An 18,638-nucleotide genomic window follows, 5' to 3' on the forward strand; every position below is an offset into this window, starting at 1 on the left:
TGAAGAAGCAGTTTATACTGTGAAAGCACTTACCTGTTGTTTGTTTTTTAGTTAATAAATACAGTCTTTTTTATGCTTATGGCCGTGGTGGTTCATTTTGTTTTTATTTTAATTATTTGATATTTCGTACATTGTCGGACCTTCACCTAACTAGTTACAGTTTTTCTAGTTGTTTATTCTTTGTGTGTACTACCAGTGGGACATGGCCAAAGGCATTGAGGTGGATTTAGCTTATAGTCCACGTAAAGTTTTCATTGCTCCTATGGATCATTTTACTCAGATGTTAATTGTTGAACCCAACCCCTTGGTTTTATTAACTACCTCCAATACATCAGAAGATTTGGTTTGTGATCTTGCCGCTCAGAGTAATTTTTTAGCTAAGAGGAGTGAACTCGAAACAAAGTTTTTTTAAATACAAGCAACTCCAATGGTAGCGTTTGTATCTAGAAGCTGCCTTGTTCCATAAAGTCGTCTCTCGTGGTTTGAGGGTTTTGAGAATGCCAACATATGGTGACACCCACCCTGTTTTATTGAAACATTGGCAGTCATTAAATCTGAAATTGAGTTTTGATTACATTTGGCTACTTATTGGTTATTTTAAGCCTGACGAATTACAGCTTTTGAATGATATCAACATTTTACAAGCAGTCATTGTTAATCACTTTTAAATGAAGCCCATAAGTTAAGTTTAGACAAATTGTATGATAATGTTTTTGCCTATGAGACTTGGTTACAAGCATTGAAGTGTAAGAAGTTACAAGTGATTTCAGTAAAGAGCATGTGTTCTCTTGGCGAAGAGAAGTTGGTAACTTGGCTCGAATGGCACATAGTGATCCATCTACAGTGGTTTACACTCTGTCCCAAAGGCAGATAGTTGTAGTTCCTCAGCAAAGCTTAGACACTGCATCTACCTCTATAAATACTGTAACTTTCTACTATGCAGAATTCTTTAATTTCAACTCAGGCTGAAGTTTCCTTCCCTATGGATATGACTATTACAGTCTCCCTCTTGGAGCCTTTCCCTATTCAACAGAATTTTTGGAAAGGGAGATCAAGAAGCCACTACAGAAAGAAGGGATGAGTGAAATCTGCTACCAGAAACAACAGAGTATGCAACAGGAACACAGTAACTTGATTCCAAGCATTTCATCTCATAATCTGCCTTCTGACTAAGTCCGCCTTCTTAATAGAGGGCTTTCATTTATACTTGCATGTAAATCTAACCTAACTGATGTTTTACTTGACTTGAAAATGTTTGCTTGGATTGTTACTTTACAGACGATGTTTCCTCAAGCTGATAGTATTGCTGCTAATGTGTTTAAGAAGCATAGCACCTTCACACCAGAGATATATCCCACTGTGTAGGCTTTTGTTACACTTTGCGAGCATAAATTAAGGTACTCTCTACATCACGACTCACCGGCTTTGTTTTTTAGCCTCTCACCAGGAGAATTAGTTGCACTTAAGCAGCTGCATGAGAGAGCTTCCATTGAAATTAGACCTGCCAACAAAGGGGGTGGGATTGCTGTTATAGATAATGACCACTATTTGCTTAAGATGAATGAACTTCTCTCTGACTGTAGAATATATCTACCTATTTTTAAGTTTCAGGTGGATAGCATTATTAAGGTTGATTTTCTTTTATATGATTTATTGATGAGCAGGGTGATCAGCAAAAGTTATATTATTAGTTTTGTACTGAACACCCTTTAGTGCCATGTCTTTATGGGTTATCTAAGTTGCATAAAGAAAGTAAAGATCTACTGATGTGTCCTATTATGTCGAGCAAGGGTTAGATTACTGAGCCACTCTCTATATTTATGGAAAAGATGCTTCGACCTGTATTAGATACGATACCAACCATACTGAAAGATACCAAGTCCTTTTTGACTGAGTTATTTAATTGGTACAAGGGGTTGGATGTCAGGACTGGATTGTTATTAGTTACATTGGACATTGCTTCTCTTTTCACAGTTATTCCCAATGACCTGGGAGTTGAACATGTGCAAAGTTTCTTGACCATGCATGGCTCTTTTTCTAGTGACAGAACTTTTCTAGTTTGCTCCCTAATTAAATTGATAAGTGAGAATGATTTTATATTTGGTAATGAGCATTTTGTACAGCAGCTGGGAGTTGCAATGGAGACCATCTGCGCCAACTTCTATGCCAACATTGTAGTGGTACAATGGGAAGTTGAATGTGTGCATAACACCAATTCTTATCATGGGCATATTTGTTATTGTAGGTGTTTTTTGGATGACCTTTTTATAGTGTGGAGAGGTTCAGAAAAACATTTTCATGAATTGATTAACTATCTCCACTCTTCAACTAGTTTCTTGAAATGTAGTTATCAATATTCAGGGTCTATGATTAATTTTTTAGATGTGGTTATTAAAATTAATGATTTGAATAATTTTAGTACTGCCATTCACAGAAAAACCTATAAATGGAAAACATTTGTTACATAAATCAAGCATACACCCTCGACATGTCTCTAGAAATGCTCTAAGAGGTCAGCTACTTAGGACTATGAGACTTCATAATGATGATAGTGCAGCTTGTGAAGGGTTGACTCAGACAGCTAATAATTTTTTAAATTGGGGTTATTCTCAAAATGAGGTGTGTGATGCTGTTGCTCATATGAGCTCTTTAAGGGGGACTATTGATTGTCCCTATTTCGCAGATCACACAGAGGAACTCCCCCACATCCTTGTAATGACTGTCATTGTAGGATGTCACTTACTTTTTCTAGCAATGTAAGAAAATCTGTGGCATTATAAAGAAGAACTGGTCTGTTCTCATGGCTGCTGATGATGTGGCCAATGTGGTTGGGTTTTGTTCCAGATTTTGCTTTAAGAATAATTTTTTCCCTGAATTGGCAGTTGCACTATAAGAACAAACATTTGAAACCTTGCTTCGTAAATGATAAGAAAGGAACCTTTGCATGACATGCTTGTTCAGTCTGTAAGTTTATTTTTAACACCACCAGCCTTTATGTTAAGATGACTGACAGGAAGTTTTGCTTTACTTTTTATGCAGACTGTAATACATGCAATGTTGTTTATTATGCGACTTGCTCTACCTGTGATTGCTATTATGTAGGAAAGATGAGTTGCAGTTTGAGGGAGCATGTCAGTGATATCAGGAAGTGTAAAGTGATGAATGCCTTAGTTAAACATATCGCTGATTATGGGGATAATCATTCTTTTAGTTTTTTAGTTTTGGAGGTAGTTTGAGAAAACCTTAGGCTCAGTGATATTGTCAGTACTACTGAGTGTTCTGAATTAAAGTGGATTGTCACCTTAAGAGCAGACAGGTTTCCTGGTTTGAATGGGCGTGTGTCATTGAAGCCTATCCTGAAATGGAGAAGTTTACTTCATTGACTAGATATGTTAATTTTTATAAATGGTTGTACATGTTATCTCTGTCCTTGTTTTGATTGTTTATTTTTCTTTTTTTAAATAGAATTTTATTGGATTTTATGTACAGATCTGAAGAAACAGTTTATACTGTGAAAGCACTTATCTGTTGCTGTTTGTTTTTTAGTTAATAAATAAAGTCTTTTTTACACTTACATGGTGTTTCTATTTGTTTTTATTTTAATTAACTCCCAACATAACCTGGAGGAGCAAGAATTTGAGGTAGTAACCGATGATTTAAATAAAGTAGACAATTTAGTACATAAAGTGTCTGAAGAGTCAGATTTGGAGGAAGATAATTTATCAGAAATATCCGAGGAAGGAGAACAAAGTAAGGATATGATCTAAACAGAAAAATTAAACTATAGGTGAAATATTTAAGATGCTGAAACAAAAAATAATAAAAAAGTCTACCTGTTAAGGTTAAAAAGGGAAAAGAATAAGGTGAGGTTATTGTCCTTGAATGTTAATACTTTAATCAGTAAAGCTAGATTATCTTTGAATGCTGGAAGATGTAGGAATGGGACGTTTTTGTTTACAAGATATTAATACTTTAATCAATAAAGCTAGATTATCTTTGAATGGTGTAAGATGTAGGAATGGGACTGTTTTGTTTACAAGATACTATAGAAGTGGATAGACTGCAGTTGGAAAAATTGTGGGAACATGAATTGTGGAATTTGGGAATAGAAAAGAGTTCTGGTGTATTTTTTTTGCCTAACTAAAATATTAAAATACTTAATGTATGTATAGTAGTACCAGGTAGACTGACAAATATTTGTGGAATGGAGGTTTATAGGTTAGTAGCTGTATATGAAGGAGATTATTTGAAAATTTGATGGCATTTATAATGGTTTATTTGAATATATATTTTTATTTTTATCTTTTTATTTATCCTTTATTGACTTTGTTAATCCCACTAGGCTAGTAGCTTCTTTTCAGGGGAAACTTGATTTGGTATTTGTACTTCTAGGGGAAATTTGGCCAGGGTATTGTGGAAATTCCTTTACATGCTGACTTCCCATTTCCTGTCCAGGCATGGAAGCATAGCCTGGAGGAACAGGGAGAAAACATGGCTGCTGACAGCCAAGGCAATTTGGAAGTTAAATGTGTTAAAAATGAAGAAAATGGTAGAATCACTACCAGAAATGTTTTCATGTGATGTGGGAGCAGAAAAAGAACATTGTCTGCTGATGGTAAGGAGATTGGGAAGGACATGGAGTTAAATACAATGGTGGAGATGTAAAATGGTAGAATCACTACCAGAAATGTTTTCATGTGATGTGGGAGCAGAAAAAGAACATTGTCTGCTGATGGTAAGGAGATTGGGAAGGACATGGAGTTAAATACAATGGTGGAGATGGATTAAGATGAAAATTTCCAGAAAAATCAGTTTGAAATGGCAGAAGCAGCAGAAAAATGTGCTATTTCAACCCTCCAGTCAGGAGAGTTGCTGGATGAGTATCTGTAGGAGTTAATTAATCAGTGAGCCAGAAAGTGGAACTGCTGTAACCTGGAGTCACATTATGGAAAAATTAGAAGTGGAAGAAAAAGAAAAGGAAAAACAGCCAGAGAAGGTTCTAAAAAAACACCCTATGCTCAAACAGTGGAGGAAGGAGCTAAGGAGAAGGCAGAGATGAAGGAAGTAAAGAAAAAATACATTGTTCAGGTGAGCAGTAAAAAAGAAAAAGTCCTGGACTGATATGAGGTATGGGATACTGTCATTGCATCTCTTTGAGTAAAAGCTGAAAAGGTAAGAGCTTTCATTTTAATTAACAAAGTCACTTTTTGTGACTTGTTTTTTGAAACTGGCTAGGCTATGGAAAACCTTTTGTGGTTCTATGAAAAAAGGAAATTAGATTTTCCATGGTCAGAATATGTTGTACAAGCCTTTTTCAGGCAAACAAAAAACAATCTTGATTCAGTTTAGAATTCAAGCGGGAGCAAAGGAACTGAGAGAATATTAGTTGACAATATGTAAAGAAGTGGGTGGACACTACTAAAATCTGAGATGAAAGAGAATTATTGACTGGTGGTTGGGAACATGGAATAATTGTAAAAAAGGAAAATGAGAATGTGATACTCATGCCTAGTATTATTAATGTGCATGGCAATATAGATTTTGTGAGGTACAGAAGACAATCAAAGACTTGTTATTTTTGTGGAAAAAGTGGTCATTTAATTAATGAATGTGACAAAAGGATGTTATTTATGTGGTCAGACAGGTCATAATGCAAAGAAATGTAAAGTGAAATGTAAGAAATGTGGTAATACAGGGCATTCATGGTTAGAATGTGAAGTAGAACTACAAGAAAATGAAAATGAAAGTGAAATTATCCAAGAAAAAGAATTAGAAAAGAATGCTATACAAGAACACACAACACAACAAGAAAAAACATAGAAATGGTATTTAAATTTAAAGGAAAAGACAAAGAGATAGAGAAAGAACAAGAAAGAGAGACAAATAAAACAAGTAAAGAAGAGTGGCATATAGTAAGAGGCAAGAAAGAGAGTTAGGGAAAGAAAAAGAACATTTTAAAATATAATGCTAAAAGAGACGAAGAAATGTAAGGGATAAGATTATTATTTTAATAACTGTTCTATAAAGCTGAAAATATTCACTTTGAATGTGAACAGTAAGAAGAATATTAAGAGAAGAATTAGTATTTTACAATGGTGTTCTGCAGTAGATTCTCAAGTAATAGTATTACAAGACATTAGAATGCTAACAGAAGAAGAAAGGGTGCAAACAGAAAAACTTTGGAATAGTACTGTTGCTTGGAAAATAGGCAAAGAAACATGTTCATGTATATGTATACTATACAAAGAAAATATAAAAATATTAGATATTACAATAGTAGAACTGGGCCAAATAACAGTAGTGTATATAAGATGGAAAAATATGTATATAGACTAGTAGCTTTATATGCTCATGTGCCAAAAAAAAGAAAGAAAAGAAAGGGAAACAGTGTTTAAAAGTATACCTAATTATGTCTGTGTTAACATGGATATAATAATGACAGGTGACTTTGTGATTTAAGAAATAAAAATAATAGTTGTGATATTAAAATGGTTACTGAAATTATGAACATTGAAAAATTAAAAATATGGGAAAATAAACTCTGGACTTACAAAATAAATGACATTAAGACAGAAATTGATTATTTTTAATATTGGAAGGTCTAAAAATTGTACAGAAAGGAATTAAATATAATGGGTTCTCTGATTATGTGGTGATTTGGATAAGAATTAATGAAAACAAGGAATATATTAAAATAGGAAAAGGCATAAAAAGAGTAAACGAAAAAGAGATTCAGAGAAAGAAAAGAAAATACAAAATTATGGCAACAGCATATCAGCATGAGAGATTTTTACAAGAAATTAGACAGTATGGTGTCTTTAGTTAAAAGCGGCCACAGTGGTGCAGTGGTTAGCATTGCCACCTTAAAGCGAGAGGTTCTCTGTTTTGATTCTCAGCTGTGGTGCCTTCTGTGCAGAGTCTGCATCTTCTCCCTGTGGTCGCGTGGGTTTCTTCCTGGTACTCCGTTTTTCTCCCACATTCCAAAGACATGCAGTAGGTGGATTGGACACTCTAAATTAGCCCTAGGTGTGTGTGTGTGTGTGTGTGTGTGTGTGTGCGTGCCTTCTGTGGAAGGTTGGGTGCTGGGCTGGCAACTCAACACCGTAAAACTCCACTGCCAATTATGAGTGGACAGATGATCCACTGTGGCGACCCCTAACTGGGAAAAGCCAAAAGAAGAAGAGGTGTCTTTAGTTAAAAAAGAAATACAAAAAAGTATTTTAGAATGTTTAGAAAAGGAAGAAAAAAATGGAATACAAAATATTAAGTCAAGAAATATTTAAAGACTTGATACAGAAAAAAAATAATTTTATGAAAAATGGAATTATATAGAAGAAATCAGGTTGAGGTTAATAAATTGTTATATAAGCAAAAATATTGCTTACAATGAAAAACAAAGCAACACCACATTTATGCAAGATAGTAAAAGAAAGAAAGATAATAAGAGAATTAAAAATTAAAGAAGGAAAACAAGTTAAAAAGGAGAAACATATGAAATAAACAATATGTATTAGATTTATATAGTAAAAAAGAAGTTAACATGGAACAAATTTATAATGGTGAAAATTAAATAAGGGAGGGAGATAATGAATATTTAAAAATAAAAATACATGTAAATGAGTTGAATGAGATCATGAAAGATATTAATATTCACTCAGCTACAAATTTGGATGGAATTGAATATGTATAAAGAAACTTATGACTGGCAAAAATTGTGCTTATAGAAGTAATGAATGAGTGGACAGAAAGCAAAATTAAGTATAAATAAATTTGCACAGGTGTGATAAAATTTATATTAAAGAAAGGAAATAAAGATGAAATAAAATTTGGAGAGCAATCACACTGAATAACCCAGACTATAAAATTATCACTAGAATAGTTACTAAAATACTGCAATATAAAATATAAAAATTGATAAGAATTTGTTTGGGAGAAAAGGAATGGGGAGTCAAGACTTATTGTGGATAATAAGGGAAGTAATTGATATTATTAATAAAAAAGTGGAAACAAAAATTATGATAGGTGATGTCAGTAAGGCATATGATAATATTCAGTATAAAGACTTATGGAAATTTTACAAGCATACAATATAAGTAAAAAATATTATAAGTAATTAAATCAGTATATAAAAAGAATTATGTGAAATTAAATGTTAACTGTTGGATTGGGGAAAATCTGAAAAAAGAGTGTGGTATAAAACAAGGATGTCCTGCAAGCAGTATGATTTTTTGCTATATAGACGAAGGAAAGGTGGTCCACACAGATTACCTAGACCTTGCAAAGGCCTTCGACACCATTCCCCACTCAGGTATTATAGACAAGCTCACCAGCCTGAACATAAACTCTCCAACTGACACAGACATCCTCCAAAAGGGTCTCACTGAGACAGATACCTGGTGTCAAAACCATGGCCTCAAGCTAAATGCCAAAATGTGCATAGTCATCCCCTTTGGAAAAAACAAAGTACCCACAAACTACCACATAGGTGGTAGCCCCCTAAATACGGAAGACATAATAAGGGATCTGGGGACCCAAGTAGATAGTAACCTCTCCTTTGATAATCACATTGCCAAAGTGGTTAGAAAATCCTTCTATGTGGCTCACCTAATCACAAAAGGGTTTGCATCCAGATCGAAAGAGGTAATTGGACCCCTCTATGCATCACTCATCAGACCCATCATAGAGTACAATGCCCCATTTGGGGTGTACCTTACAAGACACCTGCAACAACTGGAAAGACCACAGAAGTACCTCATCAAGAGGATCACTGGCCTCAAGCAGATGCCCTATGCAGCTCGACTGAATAAACTCCAGCTGTACTCGGTTGTATACCGCCTATTCAGAGGTGATCTCTGCCTGACATACAAGGCCATGTCCAACCCAGAATTGATGGACATGCTCCACCTAAAGAAAACCATATCCCCTCGAGCCACATGCTCCAGGGATCTAAACCTCACCACAACAATAAATAGGATGTGCTGGAAGGATAGATTCCTGTCCCAGAGACTTCCCATGCTCTGGAACAAGATTCTGATCTACATTAGGCAGAGCTCCTCACTAACCCTCTTCAAGAGAAACCTTGACGAGTGGATGGGAAACAGAAAGGGATCCCCAGGGATCACTTCAATGGCTCTGCTGGATAGAAGCACAGGGAACTAATCTAAGGGGGTGGTGAACGCCAACACATTCTGGCTAGGCTTATAAATGCCTTCTGGCAGATAGCCCCTATGATCCTATAATCATGAACATAGTAGTAATGTATATTAATTAAATGTCAAGTAAAGGAGGATATAGAATGATGGAGAAGATAAAGTTACCAATAATGTATACTTATGCTGATGATATTGTAATAATAGCAAAAAATAAAGTCTGGATGGAAAAAAAAATAATGAAAAATTGAGTGTATGGTAGAAAATTAGTTTAAGCATAAATAAAGAGAACAGCAAGGGATTTGGGTATGAAGGTATTATAGGAGGTGTGGAATATAATGGAAAGAGTATAGATATTTTAGGAATAGTATTTGGAAGGAGAGAATACAGACATAAACAATGGGATAAAGTTATTAAAGGAATCAAAGACTTAATTACATTCTGGAAGACATACAGGTTTTCATACAAAAAGAAAGCACATTTAATAAACACCATAATAGGTAAAATAAATTATATTGCAAATGTTTATATGATGCCAATGAAATTTGAAAAGAAAAATGATGCAGACATTTTTTTCATTTTATTTGGGGCTCAAGATTGAACCCGGTTAAGAGGGGAATTTTGTATATGAAAGATGAACAGGGAGGATTGGGGCTGATAAATCTGAATGTCCATGCAGCCTCTTTAAGTATGTATAAAGTATTAAAAGGAATAATGAAAAATAAAGATTTGACAGAAACAATAATGTATTGTAAATATAGAAAAAATTGGGAAGAAATAGAAATGAAAAGAAGTAAAATTGCTAATGAAGAAATAAAAGCATTTTATAGTAAAATAGTATTGTGGAAATTAAAAAAGAAGAATGTTATAGAAAAGAACAGAAATGAATGGTATGTTAACATTATGATATCCTTTTATTTTAATGGATCCATAGAAAGAGTTAGAAATAGATAAGAAAAGGCAATAATGATAAGATGCAGAAATTATAAAAAAATGAATGAATGCAATGATTTTTTGTGGAGGTTGTCCATAGGAAAATTACCAGTGGGGGCAAATATGCTACACAGCAGAAAACAGGATAGAATATGTCATAAATGTAAATAACTGGAAACTACAGAACATTTTTTAAATGTGAGAGAAATCAAAAACTGTGGAAATAAGTATGCAAACATGATTTGATTAAAAGTTATTTAAATTTTGAAATGCTAAACATGAACATGATAGAGTATGGGTTTTATGAGACAAGGTCCCAGAATGATGCTAAGAAAATGGACAGAATCATATTCTATGTAACATGGGCTATATGGAATGAAAGACTTAATGAAATCAGATGCAATGGAAAATTGACATTGACAAAAATACTGGAAAATGTGGTTTTGTTTGTGGGTAAAAGAGTGGTGTGGAATACTTAAAATGGAAATATCAATGTATTGAATGATGTTAAAATATATAAATATTGTAAATATGTAAATATACGAATTGTATATATGCATACCAATAAAATACCCTACGCATCATTGCAAGTGGGACCCATTTTCCATGAGCACTTGATGTTTCCATTCTAGGTGTGGAGTCAGCCTGGAAAAACAAGGAGGCAGATGGGAGAGAAGGACATAATGGAATGGTGAGAGAAATGGAGTTGAAAGCTAATACTGAGACCAGAGAATGTGTGCTACATTCTGAGGAGATGTTTCTAAGAAATCTGTTTGATGAAGATGAGTAGGCAAATGATGGATGCACCATTTAACCCCCCCCAATCATGAGGGTTGTAGGATGATTTACTGAAATAAATGGTTATGTAGAGTGAGCCAGAAAATGAAGGACACATTTCCTGGGAGACCTTATGGAGAAAATACAAAAGAAGGATGCAGAGACAATCCTGAAGAATAGTGCTGAGATGGAAAAGAAAACATATGCAGATAAAGTAAAAGAAGGCAGAAGGAGACAGAAGAAGAGGAAAAACAAAGTTATGCTGTAAAGATTCAAAGTAAAGAAGTCAGAAATGGGCAGTTATGAAGTGTGGGAGAATTTAATAGCTCTTTCAGGTGTAAAAGCACATGAGGTAAAAGCATTTATTATTATTAACAAAGAGATATTTTCTGACATTATATTTGAGAATGTTTTTTCAATGGAAAATTTTCTTGGAGAATATAAAGAAAGAAAGACTGCAACCCATAGAATCCTTATGTGATAAAAGCATTTAACAGAGAAACAAATAAGAAAATTCATGTATAATTTTGAACAGATGTGGAAAGAGAGACATTGAATGGACATTTAAAAATGTTATGTAAAGAAGTAGTGGACATTGAAAACTTTATGATAAAAGGGGTTTAGGGTCTGGCAGATGGTATTATAATATTGTGTTAAAAATGGAAAGAGAAAAAAATATTCATATGCCAAGCATGATAAATAAGGAGGGGAATAGAGATGTCATAAAATATTGAGGACAACCCAAAACATGTTTTTTTTTTGTGGAAAAGTGGGACATTTGATAAGTAACTGTGACAAAAGAAAATGTCATATTTGTGGGGGAAATGGGGCATGATGCAAAAAAGTGAATTCAAATGTTATAAATGTAACACAATTGGATATTTATGGATGAGTTATTAAAAATGAAAATAAGAGTAAACAAAGAAGAGAAAATGAACAAAGAAAAAATGTTTTAGAAGTACTAGAAAAAGAAGAAAAATAATAAAGAGTACACAGAAGAAGGCTCTGAACTAAGTGATGAAGAAGACATACATTGGGTGATAGTAAAAGAAAAAAAATCTATTGGCAAAAGTGTAAAAGACAGAAAGAAAAGTAAAAGGGACAAGTGCAAAAAAAGATAAAGGAAATAGATGAAAAAGAATATGTATACAGCTAACGGTTGGGGGTTAGTATAATGATTAAGGTATTTAACTCACAGGCACAAAGTACAGTGTTTGATTCTCACCTTTGTGAGGGAAATTGGCTAGACTTAAAATGGCCCATTAAGGCAGCTAGCCTAGTAATTAGCTATGAACTTATGAATCATGAATTTAAGGAAAAGGGAAAATGAAGGTTTTAGAGTACTTTCTGTAAATGTGAATAGTATTAAGACCATAGTAAGAAGAATAAACAAACAAAAAAAAGAATACAAAAACTGATAAATTGGAAGCTTTGCTATATGAATATGGATATCAATATGTTTGTCCTTTTAGTTGTATACACAGTTTAGGCATATTGTTATCAACTAGAGGAGAAGTTGTAGATAGCAATTAATAATGAGCTGAAGGATTTTATCTGAGAGGGGAAGATGGCAAGACTCAAGTGGGATAAGCTTATTCTTCCAGTAGAACAAGGTGGATTGGGATTACTTGATTTGAAGGGGTATTTCAGAGCTACACAGTTGAGACTCCTATATAGAGCACAACATAAACTTTTAATTTAAAGTGGAAAGGGATGATGATGAAATCAGGGGGAAGCTCAAGAAACAAGGAGAGACTGTGATTTTGGATGCAGATCTTTAAGGAGAATAATAATAATCATGCAGATTATTATAGTCATAAAGTAGTGGAAAGTTTTCTAAGAACTAAGCCAGCACAGGAATGGAGAAAGAAGATTCTGCCAATAAGGATAACACTGCAATTAGGGACACAGACAATAGGCAAGAGGGCTCTGGAATTTATTGGAGAAAACTGGCAAAGGAACCAAGGTATTGGAAGCAAATAATTATAGAGAAAGGTAATAGAATAGGAAGATACCAAGACTTTATTTGGATTTCAGACTAAAGATTGCCTTCCCCATCAAGGATTGATATCAGAGGGGATCCTAAGCAAAATACCAGCACTGAGAGAGTTTTTAGTAGACTCTAGAAAAGAAGCTGCTGTTAAAAAAGGAATAATTAGTAGAGCATACAAAATATTGCATGATAACTATAAGAATCAATCAGAGGAGGTTAGAAATGATTGGGAAGAGAGACTTGATAAGCAATTCACAAAGAAACAATGGTGGATATATGTATGTCTCCCAAATATGCAACAAAGTCTAGAAGATGTAGGATCTTTGCTTGGAAGTGTTTACATAGGTACTTTTTTACCCCCAATAGACTCCAAAGAAAATTTCCCCAGGTAGATAGCAAATATTGGAGGAGTGATGGGGAAGAAAGAGGTAATTGGGAACATATTTTCTGGAAGTGTAATGAGTTGGCAGACTTTACAGATTTCCTGCAGACTGCTCTGTCAAAGATACTGGGTGAGCAAAGTGGTGTAACTAAGGACATTATTTGTTGAGCTATGATACTGAATCAGAATTGCCTGGACATAGCAGGATCTTGCTAAGTCTAATTATGGTGGCTTTCAAAAATTAGTTACTAGAAAATGGAAATCAAAGACTACACCAACTTTACTAGAAGTGATGAATATAGTAACAGACATAAAATGAAACTGGAATTGGGATGTTTAGAAAAGGGTAGGACCAAATTACATAGAAAAAATAGAATTGTGGGAACACTACATGCACAGCAGAAGCAAGGTTTAAAAGAAGGCAGTATTTGAATGAACTATGTAATGTATGAATGACAATGACCTGATAGATTATAAGTGATGTATAATGTTTGCAACTAAAATTATGTTAATATGGTTTGTGATGTATAATGTTTGCAACTAAAATTATTTCAATATGGCTTGTTTTTATTTAAATAAATGTATGACTGCCTATGTCATATGTGATAATTTAATAAAGATGTCTCTTGTTTAAAAAAGAATACAGGGATTTTGGAATGGTGTAACATGTGTTGTAGATGTAATTATATTAGAAGACAGAAGATTTTTAACAAATGAAGAAATATTACAAACAGAGACACTATGGGGGGAAGATAATCTGGAACTTGGGAAACAAGAGATGCTTTGGAATAGCTATATTCTGTAGAAATGCAGCAAAGATATTAGATGATTAAATTGAGACTTTAGCATATTTTACTGTAGCTGTGTAAAACATCCCTGGAAAGGCAATAAAAGCCCATTCGCATACAATTAAATGGTGTGACTCATGTCAAGTATTTACAGAGTTCAAAGACCTTGTCTTTGTATCCACAATCTATCTCACTGATTGTTTTTGGTGGTAAATCATATGTGGGGGGGGGGGAGTAATTGCATTCCTTTGAAGTACCTGATTGGTCCTCCCCTCATCTCAGTTGTTTACTATAGTATTATTTCAAGCCAAACTCACTGCGCTACTGCCTTTTGCAGTTAACGTAGGTGTATCTTAACAGCAATTTACCAACTTGTCTTAATGTCTTTAAAATTATTATGATTTGCTTTAACTACTGTTTTACTGCAGTTTTACAGATAGTTTTCCTGGTACTAACTCCACCATGGGCTGACCTGCTCCGTTCAGCCCTTGCTACACTCAGGCTTCACTCAGCTCCCCTGCTTTACCCCCTGTTCATACCCACCCCACTACATCTACACTTATACCTTACTTACTCCAAATCCTCTACTCACCCTTGAATCCTGTACCTAACTTTCTACCCAATCACTAACCATTCTCTTTATATCATCTTCACCCACTTTTGTTCTAAATTCCTTCCCAAATCACACTCTGCTCCTCTCCATCAAAACCTACCTATTCTTCACACTGTCGTCACTGCTCATGACCTCATCTGACCACAATGCAAGATTTTTACAACACTAATCATTTATTTCCTTTATGTATCACCTTATTCATCCTCCTACTATCATTCCTAAAATCACCATCAGTACTAGTAATAAATAAGCACACCTCTATCATTACTTCATCCTCATCTAGCAAAAGTCTTCCCACTAGCTAAAGAAAAATCTCTTCTAGTTTATTTCCCATAACTCCATTCCACTGTTGTAACCCCAAAATACAAAAAAATGTCAGTTCCAATGTTAAGGTAATGCTTCTACCCATCTCTGCAAAAAATGCTATAATAAACAAATGTTCCTTCACCACCATATGTCAATGTGGTGACATCCACCCCAACCCATGTCCCAGTCTAAACCCAAACCATAAAATACACCCTAAAAAGTTAAAATAATCACTCTAAACATTACAGATTTTCATGACTGAAGACAACCCAGACATCCTAGTCGCAATTGAGACATGGCTAAAGTCTAAAATAAAAGATGCTGAAATACTACCCCTGGCTATAATATTATTAGGTTGAATGGCAAAAAGTGGGTGGAATAGCTATAATTTTTCCAAATATGGTCACAGTAACTCCCTATACAGGCACAATCCCAATTTTTGGAAAAGCAGAAATTCTAATTTCATTCCTAAAACTTAATGGATCTAAGAGCATGTGCATTGCCATGCTATATATCTCCCCAGTATAGAACATTCCAATACTTGAAAACATAGTATCCTGGATAACAGATATAATCACAAATTAAATTATCCTCTTAGGTGATGTAAACATCGACTGGCAGTCTTTATCCACAAATTCAGTGATCAACAGCATGGACCTCTTTGGATTCACTCAACTTATTAATACACCAACAAGACATGGCAAAAATAATTCCTAACAATCTACCATGGATTGGATTCTGGTTACCAACCCATCTAATTTTACCTACCCACCCTAATACATTAAGTGATCACCTGCCAGCTTATACCCACAGGAGTATTACACAACTAACAAAAGAACATAAGCTCAAAACTACCTGTACTCTCTCAAAATTCTCCAAGGCGTCTTTCATTGAATCTCTGAAGGCAGTTAACTGGTTCATCCTAAAAAAACTCCCCTTAAATGATGCAGTTGAATATTTCAATGCAGCATTTCTAAATATTCTTAGCTCCACAGAGTACAAAAATAATTAAAAACAGCCATACCCCATGGCTCACCAACCAATGTAAACTCCTTATGAAATACAAAGACAAAGCATGGATTACCTGGCAAAAAAATAAAAATGACACAATTTGGCAATTATTCAGGTAGCTATGAAACCAAGTCAAGAAACAAGTTAGTAGAGATAAAAAGTCTTATAATCAGCATCAAGATAGCCATAAAAACATCCCTAAAAATTCTGGTCCTCCATATTCTGTCTCATCATCCCAGTTACAAAATAGAATCCCAAATTACACTGAGACATTCTCCATCTTCAAACAGCTACCTTTTTCAATACATATTTCATAGAATGCATAGCCAACGTAACCTCAAACTTACCTAACATACCACCTTCCACACAGCCAACTTCCCCTACTAGGACTCTAGCACATTTCCTTCAAAAAACTCACCTATCTGCAATGTCTCAAATACACATGCAGACAACCCCACCCACTTTACCTTTCAACCATTTTCTATAACTCTCATAAAAAAGCTTTTACTCAAGCTAAAACCTTGTTCCTCTTCAGCCGACAACCTTCCCATGGAATATTAAAATTTAGCTGCAGATGCAATAGCATGTCTAATCAGCATTCTTATTAATAGATCAATAATAGAATCCTGTGTCCCTAACTTGTGGAAAATGGCACACATTACCCCCATACATAAAGGAGGTAAGTCCAATGACATTACAAATTTGCACCCCATAGCCATTCTGTCTCCCCTCTCTAAAATCCTTGAAATATGTATTCATCAACAATTTCTCCACTATCTCTTAGAAAATAATCTTATAAACAATAGGCAACATGGATTTCTGCCAGACCACAGTACCTCTACTGCATTACTATCATTTATAGACACTGTCAGTGAAGCTCACAACTCTAATAAACTTGTATCTGCAGTATGTCTAGATCTATCAAAAGCCTTTGACATGGTCTCACACAGTAAACACCTCAATCAATTGTCCACCCTGGGTCTAGCATCTCCATCTATTCAATGGTTCTGCAGCTACCTTGTCAAAAGGCAACAAGCTGTAAAATGGCATGGCTCCATCTCCACATACCTTCCCATTTCCAAAGGAGTGTCACAAGGATCTATCCTTAGCCCTCTACTGTTCAATATTTTTATTAATAAGCTACATTCATCTTCTTGTGAATGCACCTTAATTCAATATGCAGATGACCTTACCATCATCTGCTCTTCAAACACCTTAACTCACCTGCAAGAAATCACCCAACAAGCTGCCATCTCCATTGAAACCTGGCTTACAACAGCACAGCTCCTACTTATACCCCAAAAACCCAAACTCCTCCTCAAGCATCTTTCAAAATCTTTTCAGCAAATGGCATTGAAACTGAAATACCATATCAAACTATTAGGAGTCATAATAGATGATAATCTTAAATTTGACCTCCACATCCAAAGCAATATCTAGAAAACCCATAAAAACCCATGCATGCTATATATAGGCAATCATTTTCTGAGCACACACACACAGAAAGTACTCTGGCCAAAACTTACTTGCTGCCCTAATTTCAAACCATAAAAAAACAAACAAAAAAAAAACTAGAAAACTACTACAAATTAAATGAGTTTGGAACTAATTCTCATCCCTCCTCCACTGCAAAGCTCTGCATAACCTTACATTTAACTTATAACATTACATAAAATCATACTCAAACCATTAGCCTGCCCAGCTCTTACCCCTTTAATCAATATGTATTTTCCAAAAATAACTCTTAGATCAGAAGACAAACAACTTCTCACCATAAATAAATTGAAAAAATCCCCTGGACAAAGTTTATACTCATACAAAAAAATGGAGCTTCTTACCTACCCACCTTTAAATTCTCCCAATCCTGGCTGAACTTACTCACTATACTTCACTCACCCCCCCCCCCCTTTAACCTACATCCCCCTCCTGCTCCACTCCTTTATTTAATTAATCTCTGTAGACCTTTCCTCTTACCTTTTTCCTCCCTACTCATTTAAGCTACCTGAAGACATCCTACCCTGCCCTCTTCTTATAATCTCCTTCTCTCCATCCTCCTTCCTTCTATAACCATAATATGAACACCTGTCTCATGCTAAGACATCACTTAATTTCAGCTCACTGTCTTTAATCATGTAATCTATGCTATCTCTTTAATTGTCTTATTAGAATTGTCTCCAGTCTCATTTACCACATATTAACCTATGTAACAAATAGTATGACTCTTGAATTTTTCCTCACATATTCTCTTCAACTCATGTTATTGTTTTTCATTGCACTCCACTATGAAACATATGTTCTATGTTTTTCTCACTACAGCATTTTTTCACTTTTATGTTTTGTAACATGATGCTTGGTGATTTAAAATATTTGCACTTTCTTTTTTGTAATGTAATATGATACTTTGTGATCGAAAATATCTATACTTGAATTCTGAAATATTGTGATTGTGGAGAATTTTTCCCCAGGCCTCCACTGAAAATGGGCACTTTTTGGCCCAGTCAGACTTTTCTGGTAAACAAATGTCAAATAAATAAATAAATAGATGTAAGTTTAGTAAACAAATGTGAAGATTAACCATTATAGATTTAAAATGGAAAGAACAAGTATATGGAATTATAACATTATATTCTTATACTAATTGTAAAGAAATGGAATGTTTATTTCATCAGACTTTAGACAATAATGA

The sequence above is a fragment of the Protopterus annectens genome, chromosome 6.part0, assembly GCF_019279795.1.
Source record: "Protopterus annectens isolate FY-2018-M chromosome 6.part0, PAN1.0, whole genome shotgun sequence".
NCBI lineage: Eukaryota > Metazoa > Chordata > Ceratodontiformes > Protopteridae > Protopterus > Protopterus annectens.